Source organism: Molossus molossus, unplaced genomic scaffold (assembly GCF_014108415.1).
Source record: "Molossus molossus isolate mMolMol1 unplaced genomic scaffold, mMolMol1.p scaffold_m16_p_5, whole genome shotgun sequence".
NCBI lineage: Eukaryota > Metazoa > Chordata > Mammalia > Chiroptera > Molossidae > Molossus > Molossus molossus.
In genome coordinates, this window is record NW_023425388.1 from 62,874,480 (window position 1) to 62,889,534 (window position 15,055).

Here is a 15,055-nt window from a genome sequence, read left to right on the forward strand (position 1 = left end):
TGTGCCCAGCCAGTGGGAGGAGAGTTGAGGGGAGCCTGAAGAAGAGCAGCAGGCTTTGGGGAAGAGCACAGAGATTTCTGTGAGTGGGAAGAGAGAGCATCTCTGTGTATGGGGAGAGGAACATCTACTTATGGTGGTGCATACATTTTCTAGAAATTAGCCACTATGCCTGGTCTCCCCCTCAGGCCTGAGGGATTAAATGAAGGCATCTATTTGTTTAGGACAAATGTAAGGGGCTTTCCCTGGGCTTAGGGATTGACTACATTAGTCAAATTCAAACCCATCAGATATCATTCCAATAAAATCCAAGAGGCTATCAACAAAGTTGTTATGCTGGAATTTTGCTGTTGGGCATAGTAATTATTATAATAAGATTTAACATATCTTACTAAATCTCTCCTGAGCATCTTACCAAACTGAGCCAGGCTTTGGAGTAAGGACTAGATTCTAGTTCTTCTTTATTAGGTATGTGACTTTAGGCAAGGCATTTAGTCTTTGAACCTCAGATTTTCCATCAATAAAATGAGGGTTATAACATGTCTCAGTATGTAGTGAAGTTGAAGATCTTGATTGGGAGAGATTTTGTAAGTTGTCTGTAGCTCAATGTTAATTTGAAATAGAAGCCCTTTGGCAGCATTATCCAAGGGCATAGCTGTCCTCTAGGTTCTCTAGAACCTAGTCTCAATCAATCTGATGACTGTATTCCTCAAAACTCCTCTTAGCCCAACCCTTTCCCAAATGAGTTCCCTTGCTTAGACATGCAGCCCCATCTGCCCATCCAGCCCAGCTCTGCGTTGACGGTCCTGGCCCTTTCTCTGTGCCTTACAAACTGCAGAGATCCCTGCCCCTGTCTTTGAGGATACATAGGTCCACTCTGGGCCTGTTTCCTCATCTGTAAAATAAAGGGGTTGAATTAGATAATTTAGGTCTCCTTTCAGCCCACATATTGTGCGATCTAGCCACATCCCAGTGTGCTAACAGTAAGTCACAATTTGGGAGGGTGAGAGCAATGCTTCTTGTCTAACTATTGATGAGCAACTGATAAAAAGAAGTCAACATAAAAGCATGAATTATAATCTACTCTTTGTGAGAGATAGGGCTGTATCTGCAGCAATACTTGTTTGTTTATTTATTCTTTTGTTAATCCTCACCCAAGGATATTTTCCTTTTTTTTTTTTTTTTTTTGATAGAGTGCAAGGGAGAGGGGGGCAGGGAGAGAGAGAGAAACATGGATGTGAGAAAGACACATGGATCAGTTGCTTCCTGCACAACCCCTATGGGGCCTGGGGATCGAACCTGCAACCCAGGTATGTGCTGTTGATCGGGAATCAAACCAGCAACCCTAACTGCTGAGCCAAACCAGTCAGGACTGCAGCAATATTTAAATGAACTAGAACATCTAAGTGCAATATGATACCTCTGCTTCTTCATCATCATTGACTATTATTAGAAAGTTACCATTTGTTGAGTGCTTGCTATGCACATGGCATTGTTAGAAATTACATATTATGGTTACAATATATTGGGCATTCTGAATATCTGCTTTGTGTTAAATACTTGAAGTTGCCTCTAACCTCCACCGAGCCATACAAAGCAGATTTACAAATGAGAAAATCGAGGTTTAGAGAGATTAAGTAAATCACCCAAGGTCATCTGGCTACTAAGTGGCAGAAGCAAGTTCATGTCCAGGCATATCTGACTACAAAGCCTGTGATGGGGTCATTCACTGAAATCCACTGGCTGAGTGTCACCACCTAGCTTACTCTTAGACTGTCAATTTATTGTTACTAGTGTGCTAGGACTAGTGGTGACCCCACTGTGTTCTTGATACAAGTCTCGGCTTGACCCTAGAGTAGTGATTGGGTCTCTCTCTCTAGGTGAGGTGGCCAACCTGAAAACTGCACGGGAAAACTCACCTGGGAAAATTGCATGAAAACATCCCACGTGGATTCAGCACACTCCCTCCTCTGGCATGTTGGAGACACCAGTTTCGGCTGCCTCCTCATTCACCTTCTCTGTGTACCTACCCTCTTGTCTCAGTGCTAACCAGGAGTGGAAAGGAAACTAGAAATCCATCACACTGTTTGTCAGGCCTTTGGCTTCAGCCAGAGGGGGCAGATTGTGTTGGTGGGAGTAATTAGAAAACAACTGCAAACTCAATTTGCAAATCCAGGAGCATGTCAGAGCTGATAAATCAGGTTGGCTGTGCGCATTTTCTTGTGCTGTGTCACAGTGAAGAAAGTCTCCAGGCTTCTCAGTAAGGGAAGCTCAAGTGAGCCGTGGACATGCCAGAGCCAGGGGGGTACTGACAACTGTCCGGGGCCCCAGGAGTCTGGCAGGAGCTATAGGCACTTGTGGTGGAGACAGTCTTCAAACTCAGCCTTGGTTCCTATCCGCGTTCCACACCTCTGTCAGTGGTGCTTCCTGCTCCCCCTCTCCTTGGAAGATCTTGTTCCAGCCTGATGCCGGAGGCTCTCGCCTGGAAAGGCGGGACTCCCACAGAAGCGTCCTCCTCATTCTCTCTTCGACTCATCCAGGCATTAGTCCAGCCACAGAGCTAATGTTTTCCCAGGAGGAGCAGGCCAGGGGAAGCTGGCATCTCCTTACGTGTGTGGAGAAGAGCAGGGGCCACCCGAGCTCTTCTCACATCACCTGCATCCGTGCTCTCAGAGTCTCAGGGCCTCCTGGCACTGCACCCTCTGGCCTGTACCTTTCGATCATCCGCATAGGGCAGCTTAGCCCCCAAAAGTGAGAGCAGTGTGCTTTAAGTGACTCGAAAGAAGGATGGGACATTCCAGTCTGGAGCTAGGGAAGTTGCTCAGAGACCCCTTCCGGGCAGGGTGTGATCAGCAGAATCATGAGGCTCACTTCCTTCCTGGGCCTTCTTTTCCAGAGCTTTCCTAGGCTTCTCCAAAGACCAGGAGAGGAGGGCAGGACAGACTCATGACACAGACTAGTGACCCTTTTCTCCACTCCCCCTCCCTCCTCTTTCTAGATCTCTCCTCAACCCTCTGACATTCCAACACCATATCGCTGGGCTGCTCCCTACACACACACACACACACACACACACACACACACACACACACACGAGTGTGCACACACACACATGCGCACCCTCCCACCCACTTGTCCCTGTCCAAGACTCATGTTTCTTGCTAATCTTCTCTGTATTGTTCCAATTTTAGTATATGTGCTGCCGAAGCGAGCACCAAGACTCATGTTTCTTAATAACTCAAATTACTACATGTTGGCTGAATTGGGGGTGGGGGAGAGGAAGAATGAAGTCGTAGAAAGAAAAGGAATATGTTCCATTTACTGAATGATACTCCCTGTTAATTTTGCTATTAATGTTTGCCACTCTGCTATGGGATTAAATTGAGGTAAGTCACCTGCCTGAAGAACCTACTCCAATGCCTGGCACATAATTAGTGCTCACTGAACAGTACTGGTTGTCTCTCTTTTTCTTTTTTTGCCTGGGTTTCCGCTCAGCTCATTTAGCCCCAGCCCCTTCCTAGACAGCCCTGGGAGCTGGCCAGAGGCTGAGAAGCTGGAATAACCGCACAGGTGCCTGTTACTAGCTCTGGTCCAGTCTTTAGAGCCTCCATGGCCTATGCCGGTGTGCCCTGAGCACCAGGTGTGCCTGCCTGATTTGGCTGCTGGGCCTGTGGAGCCCTGAGTGGTGGGCCCTGAACAGAAGTCTCTGGTAGGAAGGGCCTTGCCTCCTCCCTGGTGTCCTGCAGCATCTTGTTACTGCTCTGGGCTTGGCTTCCCCTGCTGGAACCTTTTCCACCTGCCCAAGTGCCCTATGGAGAGCAGGTCCCAATCCTGGAGGCAGGTGCACTAGGGCAGGAAGGTCCAGAGAGGCCCTTCAGATCATGTAGGGAAGACGAGAGAAGGAAATTGACTTTCTTAAGGTCACACAGCTGGTTGGGGTACAGCTGCAGTAAGCACTAGAGTCACTGACTCTTCTGTGCTATTTTGCCTTCCAGTGCTGTCTTCTGTTTTCTCCTATGCCAGCTCCCTTCTTGGCCAAGGCTGCTTCTATCTTCTGAGCTTTTGACAGAAATCTAAAAACAATGATGTTAACAGTAGCCGCCATGGATTCATCACTTATTCTGTGCCAGTGACTGGTCAGAAGATGCTTTTTTTCTTTTTTCCTTTATTGATTTTACCGAGAGAGGAAGTGAGAGGGAGAGAGAGATAGAAACATCAATGAGGGAGAACATCGATTGGCCGCCTCCTGCATGCCCCCCACTGGGGATCAGGCCCACAACCTGGGCATGTGTCCTGACCGGCAATTGAACCAGTGGCCTTTTGGTGCATGGGTTGACGCTCAACCACTGAGCCACACCGGCTGGACAGAGGATGCTTTTTATATATGCTGCTGACCCTCATAGCATCCCTGCAGGTGTGTGTGAGGGTGATATTAGTAGTAGCCCCATTTTACAGATGAATAAACTAAGACTTTTAGAGAGTGTCACTTGCCTCGGGCCACACAGTTTAGCAGTGGAGATCGCAGCAGAGCAATCTCTTCCCGGCTGTGGGGCATTGTGGGAAGCTGTGAGCACTGTTCCTGTTCCCTGAGTTGATTTTCCAGGCTTGCACAGACCTGAGTACTCACAGCTCATTTCGTAGGGTTTCAAAGACTAGACACAACTGTTGTGGCTGAGCAGACTGGACGGAGGGGGCCTGGAGTTTGAGAAGGGGAGGGTTGGATAAACACAGTGACCCCAAACATCCTTCTGCAGGGATGATGCCTGATAATGAAATGAGTGAACTTTGGGATTGTTGCTAGATTGTGATAGGAATGTGCATTTTGCTAATTTAGTTATAATCAGGGTTTCTGGCTTTGATTTCTTTTTGCATGTGACTTTTATTGCAGAAAGCTTCTCTCAGCCTGTTCTCATTAAATCCCAAATTAAGAAAGAATCCCAGCAGGAAGAGAACAGCTCCAGGAGACCAGGCCTCACTCGTTCACACTGTGTGCGCAGTGGGGTGTGTTTATTTGATTTAATCTGTGTGTGTGTGTGTGTGTGTGTGTGTGTCCGTCCGTGTGTCCCCTTTTGAGAAAACTTAAAAATAACTTTCTGCCAAAGATGTGGGTACTCAGGGTTGCGTTGCCGAGCAGACATCCTCCTCCCATCGTGGTCTGCTGCTCTGCTGATGTGGCCAAGCTGACGTGAGCAGTGCATCTGCCTGCAGAAGCCCAGCCCTTCCTTTAATGTGTTTTCCAAGAGGAAAGGCCCAGGAAGCCTTAGGGAGGGAGAGGCTGCCTGGGGGACAGAGCGGGCTGGCTTTGCATAGTTTCACTTGGGAACCCGGGGTGTGGATCCAAGTTGCTCAGGGATGCCTGCAGGAAGCCCAGAGAGCATACCCCAGACAGGGCATCATTATGCCCATTTCACACACAGGAAGACCAAGAAGCAAAGAGTGGAATGGATGGACGAGTTACATTACATGCCAGGTTTAGAGTTAGACTGGCATGTGTCTAGAACCAAATACCTGTGGGCCCCAGTGGGGAGATATTTTATTGTGACCTGTTCACCCACTGCTGTCTCTCCATCCTCTCTCTAACATTTACGAGGCTCCCTATACAATAAAATTAAGTGGGGTCATAGTTTGGGAGTGATTTTTACATGTTTTTTTTAGTCCACATTTCTGTTTATTCATGTATTCCACAAGTATCCATTGAGAACTTATCAGTCTTCTAGGCTCTGGGGATACAGCAGTGAGGAAAGCACCCAGGATCTGGGCCCTGGTGAAGCGTGTGTCCCAGTGGGGGAGACAGGTTAATCACACAACCACACACCTATGTGGCTGCCAGCTACGCTGTGTGGACTTGACACGCTTTCCTAACGTGGGACCTGACCTGACTGCCCTGGGACCAGAGCCTGTGTCGAGTATTTCCAACCAGCCATTTTGTACTTGGCAGTCGTTTAATTTTTGTTTTTGAGCCTGTGTAGGAACTTAAAATTGTTTTTTTTTTTTTTTTATCCTCACCCGAGGACATTTTTCCATTTTTTGCTCAGGTAGAGTGGGAGGGAGAGAGAGGAACAGAGAGAGAGAGAAAAACATCGATGTGAAAGGGACACATCGAGTGGCTGCCACCCGCACAACCGACCAGGGCCGGGGACAAACTGCAACCGAGGTATGCGCCCTTAGCGGGAACCGAACCTGGGTCTCTCAGGACCGCAGGCCGACGCTCTAACCGCTGAGCCAAACCGGCCAGGGCTAAAATTGTTTTTTTAAACGTCCTCTCAAGCTCTGGTCCCCTTTGCTGGTCTTTCAGGGTTGTATTTAACATCCAACATGGTAGCTGTTCCTATTTGCTTAGCATAACCCACAGATTCCACAAACACACCTTCCACAATGTTGTCCAAATCAAATGACTTTCCCGTCCTGTTGTCCATTACCAGAGACCTCCATGTAAGACTTAGATCCGAGTTACCTCCATTCCTCACTGGTGAACAGCATTGTTTTTATTCTTTCTTCCTTCATTAGCCATAAAATATTCAAATAGCTACTATGTTCAAGGTCTTTCAAAATCTGTGTGTATATTTAGTTCTTGGCCAAGAACTTAATTGACTTGAAGGTGCTGTCTTCATCAATGTCTGTTTCAGGCTTCAAATCTCTCTGGTCTATGCTTGTTCTTTGTAAGAAAAGATGGGATCAAATAAGGTATTGATTCACCCTCTTCCCCACCTGTCCCTCAAAGCTGTACATTACTACTCTCAAAAGACCACTTTTCTCTCCCACCTGTGTATTTTCAGGAGAACAGAAGTGAGGCAGATAGTGACCAGGAGAGTGGGGGATAGACTAAAGCAACACTTCTCAAAGTGTGCCCTGGGGACCCTTGGGGGTCCTTAAGACTTTTTCAGAGGCTATGAGGTCCAAATCATTTTTGTAATAAAATATTTGCCTTTTTCACTCACCTTCTCTCTTCAGTATACAGTAGAGTTTTCTAGCAGCTACAGATACTAATACTGTGATATCACAACAGACTGGATACAGAAACAGATATGAAAATTTAGATGTCTTCTATTCAGCCAGACCTTAAAGAATTTGCAAAACTGAACAACTCTTCTTACTTTTTTGTTGTTATAGAAAGTATATTTTTCTTTTTAAATTAACATCTAATGGGCTTATTGATGCTTTTGAGTGGACTAATATTTTTTGTTTTAATTTCTAATACAGTAAATATTGATAGCAATAACTTACAAACAAAAGTTCTTTGGGACTCCCTCCCCCCCCCCAATAATTTTTAGGAGCACAAAGGGGCTCTGAGATCAAGAAGTTTGAGAATGGTTGAGTTAGAGGGTAAGAGGTCACCTAGATGTTATGAGAATTCCAGTTACTCAAGAATCAGACATGAACCAAAAGAGAAGCTTAAATTCATGTCATTGCCAATTCAGATATTCGCAGCCTGTCCCAAGGTGTGAGTTGCATAGGATGAGAGATTCCTCTGGAATTAGGGATGTCCTTCTGTCCCTTGGAGGAGAGGCATTGGGCTAGGCATCCACTTGCTACCACACTTTAGAGGTACCCTCCAAGGACTGCTCCTGACTCCCCAGAGGTCAGGACCAGTGCTGTTGGGTCCTCTGCACAGTGTGAACACAGTCTGTGGAGCTTGGTTGACATCTCAGCCCAGATTCCCTAACCCAGTCAGCCTGGAGTTTCCCTGTCCGTCTGCTCTCTGGGTTTGCCTCCCACTCAAGGGATCATACACCGGGCTTCCTCAGTTTAAGGAGGAAGGAGCTGGGTCTCAGGAGGCAGCTGTCCCATGAGCTCTGGGTAATTCTAGGCCAGATGTGCCAAGGGGTGAGTAGTACTCCAGACCAGATGTAGAATTGGGGGGGTGCCCAGCCTCCTCCAGGGCTCAGCTGTCTGCTTGACAGCATCCTCCCTTTGCTCCACACTCAGACTGGAATCTGCAGCTCTGTGAAAACCCATGAGCTTCCACCCCTGGTTTCCCCAGGACTCCACTGAGAGCGGCTGCTGTTGGCAGCCAGGGGTTTCAAAGGTCGTCCCCGCTGGGCGGATTAGAACAACAGATCTCCCTGACCCGGTGAAGCTCGCTGCCCAGCGGAAGGCAAGTTGCAACATCTTCGAGCAAAGTCAGACTCCTCTGAACTTTTTCAGTCTGGTCCTGGGCTCTGCGGCGTCCCTGGCTCTCCTTCCCTCTCTTCCTTCTCGGACGGACCTTGGACAGGAATCTCTGCAGTACAGTGGTAGAGTGTGGCGTCCCGACTCATGTGAGAGCTGCCCGGGGAAGAGGCCACGGTAAGGCGTGTCCATTCTTCGGTGTGTGGCCCTGCTCCACTGTTTGCTCCCCTGGGTCACAGCAAGTCAGCCCGGACAGCCCACAGCGGAGGGGCGATCCGTTCAGGGATTAGCAGCAATCAGGGAATTTGTCAGGATTTGGGTCCTGCAGAGAGAGGATTAAGAAGGGGAGAGTGGAGCTGTCATTGCCTGGGTGGTTTGCTGCCTCTGACATGTGCTGTGGCCTGTAGGTGGGTTCGCGGCTGACAGTCAGGCTTCCAGTTCAGAGCCTGCCGGCAGCCCTTCCCTACGGAGAGGGCATGGGATTTCCAGGATGCCCTGCTGACTGGCCAGGTGCTTAAAGATCTCGATCATTTCAGATGAGTGCACTTTGGGCAGGAAAGGGGACAGCTGGTTTCTCTAAACCTGTCCTGCCATGGAACTTGATCCCTGATTTTACTGAGTCTTTTTGCCTCAGAGTTGCACTGCTTTGGCCGTAGTTGAAAGTATTCTTTTCTGGGTTCAAGAGACAATTTATAGTGCTTTTGATCAAATTAAAGTCAAATTAAGTTAGTGTTGCTTTGAATGACTAACACATTCTGTTACTTGTGGAAACCTTATTGGGAGGTGAGCTTTGGCCCAAGCATTGTGTGTGTGTGTGTGTGTGTGTGTGTGTGTGTGTGTGTATGCACACATTGTGGGGTAGGGGGCTGCTTCCGGCTCTTAAACCAATGCTCTTTTTGACCCCCTCCATTGTTTTCTCTTCTTCTTTCTCTTTCTTTTAATCATTATTGAATAAAACTCTCTAGTTGGTTTGTTTGATTCTAGCCACTGAGCACTCCTTTGCTGACAGAGAAGATATTACTCGTGTTCTTGTTGGGGATGTGGTCACCAGGCTGGACGAGGGATTAGAAGGGAATGAGAATGGTTTAGTTTGAATTTTATTTTTTATTTTTGTAGAGCATTCCAAATATGTCAGTAGCCATTCATTGGCAGTGTGGACGGAATCTGTTTATGTGTTGATGGCAGTGGGCAGGGCGATGGGCTGAGCAGAGCTGTTTGGTGTATCTGGCCGGCCTGGGACTGGGCTCTGGTCCTGCTTGCACGATAGTTAAACTATCCTTGCAGGGGACTGGATATCTTCTGGCTGTATTGACTTGCCTGTTCTGTTTCTAACCATGAAGCCAAACCTCCCCTAGGGATGGATGGCTTTTGTCTTCTGTGTTCTTGAGGCCAAGTACGTTCCTGTTGATGATAGTCTCTGAGGCCTTCGGGAGGTTCAGGTGGACCTCGGCAGGTCTTGGATCAAGAGGATTTGCAGAGAGGGTCCTGAGCCTGGTGTCACCACTCCTAGTTTTCAGCTCCTCTGAAAGCAGAAGCACAAGAGTTTTGTGTCTTCCAAAGCCAGGCCTGAGAGCAAAGGGGAGGCACATTTCTCTCTACAACTGCCAGTATTCCTCTCTGCCACAGCCTGTGCCAGTTGCATCTCCCGTCTCTGGGAATAGCAGGAAATTCTTCATCTGGGTCGTGGGCTCAGGGTATGACTGCAGTCAGACTTTGGCTTGGTTTCCACTTCTTAGCTATGTGACCTTGGACACGTGTGGTTGGCTTTCTGAGCCTTGGTGTCTTTTATAAAAAGAGCATAGTCAGAACTGCCTTGTAGGACTGTGGGGACTAGAATGGTGCCCAGCACGATGTCGGAGGCACATACCCTGCCCATTAAACGGTGCTATAGAACAGACATGACAGTCCTTCTTCCCCATCTTTTCACAAAGTTCTGCCATCTGCCTCCTGCTACTGTTATGCAGATGCAGTAATCCTAGTCAGCTACCCTTATCCTGAAGACAATCGGGCTGGCCTGGGCATCTTGTTGTCCTTGGTGAAAAGTGTCCTGTAGGCTAGATAAACTGGTGTTCTTTTGGGAGCCGATGATGGTGTCGACAGCTACCACTTATTGAATCCCTTTTATGCGACACTATGTGTTTTACATACACTCTATTCAAATCCTTTCTTAAACCTTGTGAGGTTGACATTATCATTCCCATTTTATAGAAAAGGAGATTGGAGTCAAGAGAGTTTAAATATCTTGCCCAGCTCACAGTTAGAGAGTAGCAGTGCCCGTGGATTGTGGCAGGGTCTGACCCTCGAGATACCTACCCCCAACTCCACCCCACTCCCCCACCCCTCTGGTGCTGACAGCACAGAGTGTATCTGTCATTTCACCTCACTGGCAGTGGGGGAGGGCAGAGGGAGCAGTGTCCCTTCTGGGGTATGGTCCTAGGTAGCTCTGCTGGATACAGGACCCCTTTCGTTCCCTACCCATGTTACTCCATTCACCACAACACATAAGTGTTCATTGCCTGGCACCTAGCTTTGCACGTGGTAGATGTTCAGTAGGTTTTCTAAAAAATGTTTAATTTGTCAATTACAGTTGACATTCAATATTATATTAGTTTCAGGTGTACAGTATAGTAGTTAGGCATTTATATAACTTACAAAGTGATCCCCAATAAGCCTGGTACCTACCTGGCACCATATATATTTATTATAATATTATTGACTATATTCCTTATGCTCTACTTTAATTCCTGTAACTATTTTGTAACTACTACTTAATCCCTTCAACTTTTTCACTCAATCCCCCAACCCACCTCCCCTCTGGCAACTATCAGTTTTGTTCTCTGTATCTGTGAGTTTGTTTCTGTTTTGATTGTTTATTTTGTTCTTTGGATCCCACACGTAAGTGAAGTTATATGGTATTTGTCTTTGTCTGGCTTATTTCACTTAGCGTAATACCTGTAGTCTAGATCCATCTGTGTTGTTGCAAACTGTAAGATTTCGTTCTTTTATGGCTGAGGAATATTCCATTGTATGTATACCACATCTTCTTTATCCAATCATCTATTAATGGACACTTAGGTTGCTTTCATATCTTGGCTACTGTATATGAAATGTCCTTGGTCTCTTGCTATAGTCTTTGTTTAAAGTCTATTTTGTCTGATATAAGTATTGCTATTCAGCTTTTTTCTTTCTTTTCTATCATTCACTTTCAGTCTGTGTGTGTCTTTTGATCTGAAGTAGGTCTCTTGTGGGCAGCATATGTATGGGTCTTGTTTTCTTATCCATTCAGCCACCCTATGTCTTTAGATTGGAGCATTTAATCCATTTACACTTAAAGTAATTATTGATAGGTATGTAGTTTTGGCTATTTTATTATTCATATTTTTTATCTTCTTCTTAAAGAAATCCCTTTAACATTTCTTATAATACTGGTTTGGTGGTGATGGACTCCTTTAGCTTTTTCTTGTCTTGGAATCAATAAATATGCTTTAATTGAGTGAATAAATATATCATGATTCTTGCCATTAAAATGATATCACAGTTATTTTGAAATGGTTCTGCGAACACACAAACACAATGATATAAATATGACAAAATGCTAATGGTTGAATCTAGGAGATGGGTATTTGAGGTACTCATTTTATCATTCTACTTTTATGTATCTGAAATTTTGCATAATAAAACTTATATTTAGTTTAAAATTTCTATCATTATTTTCCTTGTAAGTATATACTCATATAACTGCCTGATAGTCTACTGTATTTAACCTGTCTCACTGTTAGATATTTGATCTTTTTTAAATTTCTATTTAACTGAGTTATTTTTCTGTTTCTTTTGCTAAAAATAATGTGATTAACATTTTTATATATAAATTTTGGGCTGCATCTCTGATTGTTTCTTTTTCTTTTTTTTTTTTTTTTTTTTATCCTCACCCGAGGATATTTTTCCATTTTTTTTTTTTGTACAGATAGAGGGGGAGGGAGAGAGAGAGAGAGAGAGAGAAACATCGACGTGAAGGGACACATCGAGTGGCTGCCACCCGCACAACCAACCAGGGCCGGGGACAAACTGCAACCGAAGTACGTGCCCTTAGCGGGAACCGAACCCGGGTCTCTCCGGACCGCAGGCCGACGCTCTAACCGCTGAGCCAAACTGGCCAGGGCTCTGATTGTTTCTCAATCACACATTTCTAAATGTAGGGTTACTGGGGAATGGAGATAGACATTTTGTTCAGAATCCTTTTGCCAAATTGCTTTCCAGGAAGATCACACCAGTTTATATTCCCCTGGGTGGGTATGAGGATGGCCACCTCACCACAGTCTCACTGGCATTTTGTTATCTTTCCTTTTAAATAGCAGTTGGGTTAGTTTTCTAAGATAATAGCTTGTTCTTAACTTGCACTCTTGGGTTTTTATTGTAGCTAGGCAGTGTCCATGTGTAGTGGTCGTATGTCTATCTTCTATGAACCGTCCATAGCCTCTTCCTACTTATCTGTCAGGCTGTTTTCTTTTCTTTTCTTTTTTTTTATCCTCACCCAAGGACATTTTTCCATTTTTTTGTTCAGATAGAGTGGGAGGGAGAGAGAGAAAGAGAAACATTGACGTGAAAGGGACACATCGAGTGGTTACCATCCGCACGAACCAACCAGGGCCAGGGACAAACTGTAACCGAGGTACCTTCTCTGTGAGGTATGTGCCCCTAGCGGGAACCGAAGACGGGTCTCTCTGCACCGCAGGACAACACTCTAACCGCTGAGCCAAACCGGCCAGGGCTAGACTGTTTTCTTATATGTAAATTGTCCTACTCCTTCATTTAAAAAAACATTTTTATATTGATTTTTTTGAGAGAGAGGAAGGGAGAGGGAGAGATAGAAACATTAATGAGAGACCATCAATCAGCTGCCTCCTGCCCCCTAGTGGGGGTTGAGCTCACAACCCAGCCATGTTCCCTAACAGGGAATCGAACCGGTGACCTCTTGGTACATCAACCCAGGTGTAGTCCTTTATTTTTATTGTAAACGTTTTATCCAAGATTATCATCCATCTTTTAATGTTGTTGGGAGTATGTTTTGACATGCAGAAAACTTAATACTTATGTATGTGTTAGCGGCTTTCAACTTTCTCCCTTGTTATACCAACCTCACACCCCCTTCCCACCAGCCAACTCTGACTGCTTACAAGAGTTGAGGGGCCCAGTGGTTAAGAATAGGGGCTCTGGCTCCAGACTCCCAGGTTCAAATGCCAGTTCTGCCCCCTATTAAATGCCATGACCTTGAAAAAATTTCTTAATCTCTCTGTGCCTTGGTTTCTAGTCCATAAAGTGCGGGTGATGAGATTATCTATCTCATAGTGTTGTGAGGAGCAAATGAGCTATTGTTTATAAAGTGCTTAGAACAGTTCCTGGTGTACACAAAGTACTACATGAGGTTTGCTTTCATCACCTACTGCAGTAAACCTGAGTCTTATCATTTGGAAGGGATTTTGTTTGCAGAGCTAGTAGCTTATTAGTGAAAGAGAAGGTTGACTTTGTCAAGCAGGGATGTACCCTGTTAAACAAATCTAGGTTTTTGTTATTTTAACTTTAACTTCAAAATATTATCTCCATTTTATTTTTGTCAGATGTTATTAAAGTCAAACAAACAAATCACATGCTCACCCCACTCACAGCATGGGGATTTAAATGTGTGGCGAAATATCCCAAGAAAGTGAACAGACAATAAAAACTAGGACTATTGCTCCTTTTCAGTTTAACAGATGTTTGTCAGATGCCTGCAATAGGCAGGAGCCATGGATTCTGTAGAGAATGAGAGGTGGTCCCCAACCTGGAGCCATCCCTGCCTGGTGAGGCTTCCCACCTGGACTTGGAACGTGGAGCAGGGACTTAGGACCTATTCTAGGTAGTGGTTGCGGGCGTCCAGTGACACTGGCAGGGATCTGACCACACAGCTTTGGTCACTGCTATCTGTTTTCCCAGCCTGGTTCTCCAGCCTTTCCTATGGATTTAGGGAGCCCCCCTCCAACTCCATCTTTCAAATAGATCCCTTCTCTCTTTATGAGAGCCAGAGTCAGTTTCTGTAGTTTGCAACCAAGAACTCAGATTCATACCTGTTATTAATCCCACTTCTGGAATCAATCCTTAGTCCCTGTGTTCCAGCTAACTTTGCCAGTCCCACGATAGACATCTGGCCTAGTCCCAGCTAGGCCCTGGACCAGGGGTCAGGACCCTGAAACATTCTTCCCGTGATGCCATCATTTTGCTTTGTCTGTGGACAAGTGACTCACCCTTCTGGGCCTCAGTTATAAATGAAGGAGTTCACCTAGATCATCTTAAAACACTCACTTTTCTGAGGTCCTGTGACCTCTGAGGCTTTTTCACAATCTAGTCCTCAGCAGTAGGATGTCCTCCCTAGTCTGCCTTCCCTTCCTCCAGCCAACCACACACACTCACCGCTCCCAGGATTCTTGTTGTGTTAATCCTGAACTACTTTCTTCCTTGGAGTATGGAGCCCTTTTTTCGTGAACCTGTGAGTTCCCACAGAGCAGGCAAAGCAGCTTTTGCTTTCTGCCCCAAGTGCCTAATGAAGACAGTGGTTCTGAAGGGTCGATGACTAACAGATACTGATTTTAGATACCCATTGAAAAACTCAGAGGACCATTTGGTTTCTCTGTTCTTACCCCAGCTGCCCCTTTCCTGGAAGTTCTCCGTGGAGATTCTCGGAGGCTGGGGCATGACCCTGAGAGCTGGCACCTGGGACCAGCTGGGCCTCACCCTGGGCCTCACACAGCCTTGAGTGTGGAGGACACAGAGCCTCTTGTTCCCAGAGAAGCTCCAGGTGGACCCTGACCTGGGACACACCGGGGCCCGACAAGCACCCGGGGCCTGCTGCTGCCTGAGGGGAAGCAGGGCTGTACTGTGTCTCCTCTGACCTGGCCTTCCTTCCTGTTTGCAGACG

General features: G+C 46.1%; 1 pseudogene; it reads right to left on the reverse strand.

Annotated features, from left to right (window-relative positions):
• Nucleotides 1-3,154: 3,154 nt before the first annotated feature.
• On the reverse strand, nt 3,155-3,212 carry LOC118617973 (annotated as a pseudogene).
• Between the last annotated feature and the right edge of the window lie 11,843 nt (nt 3,213-15,055).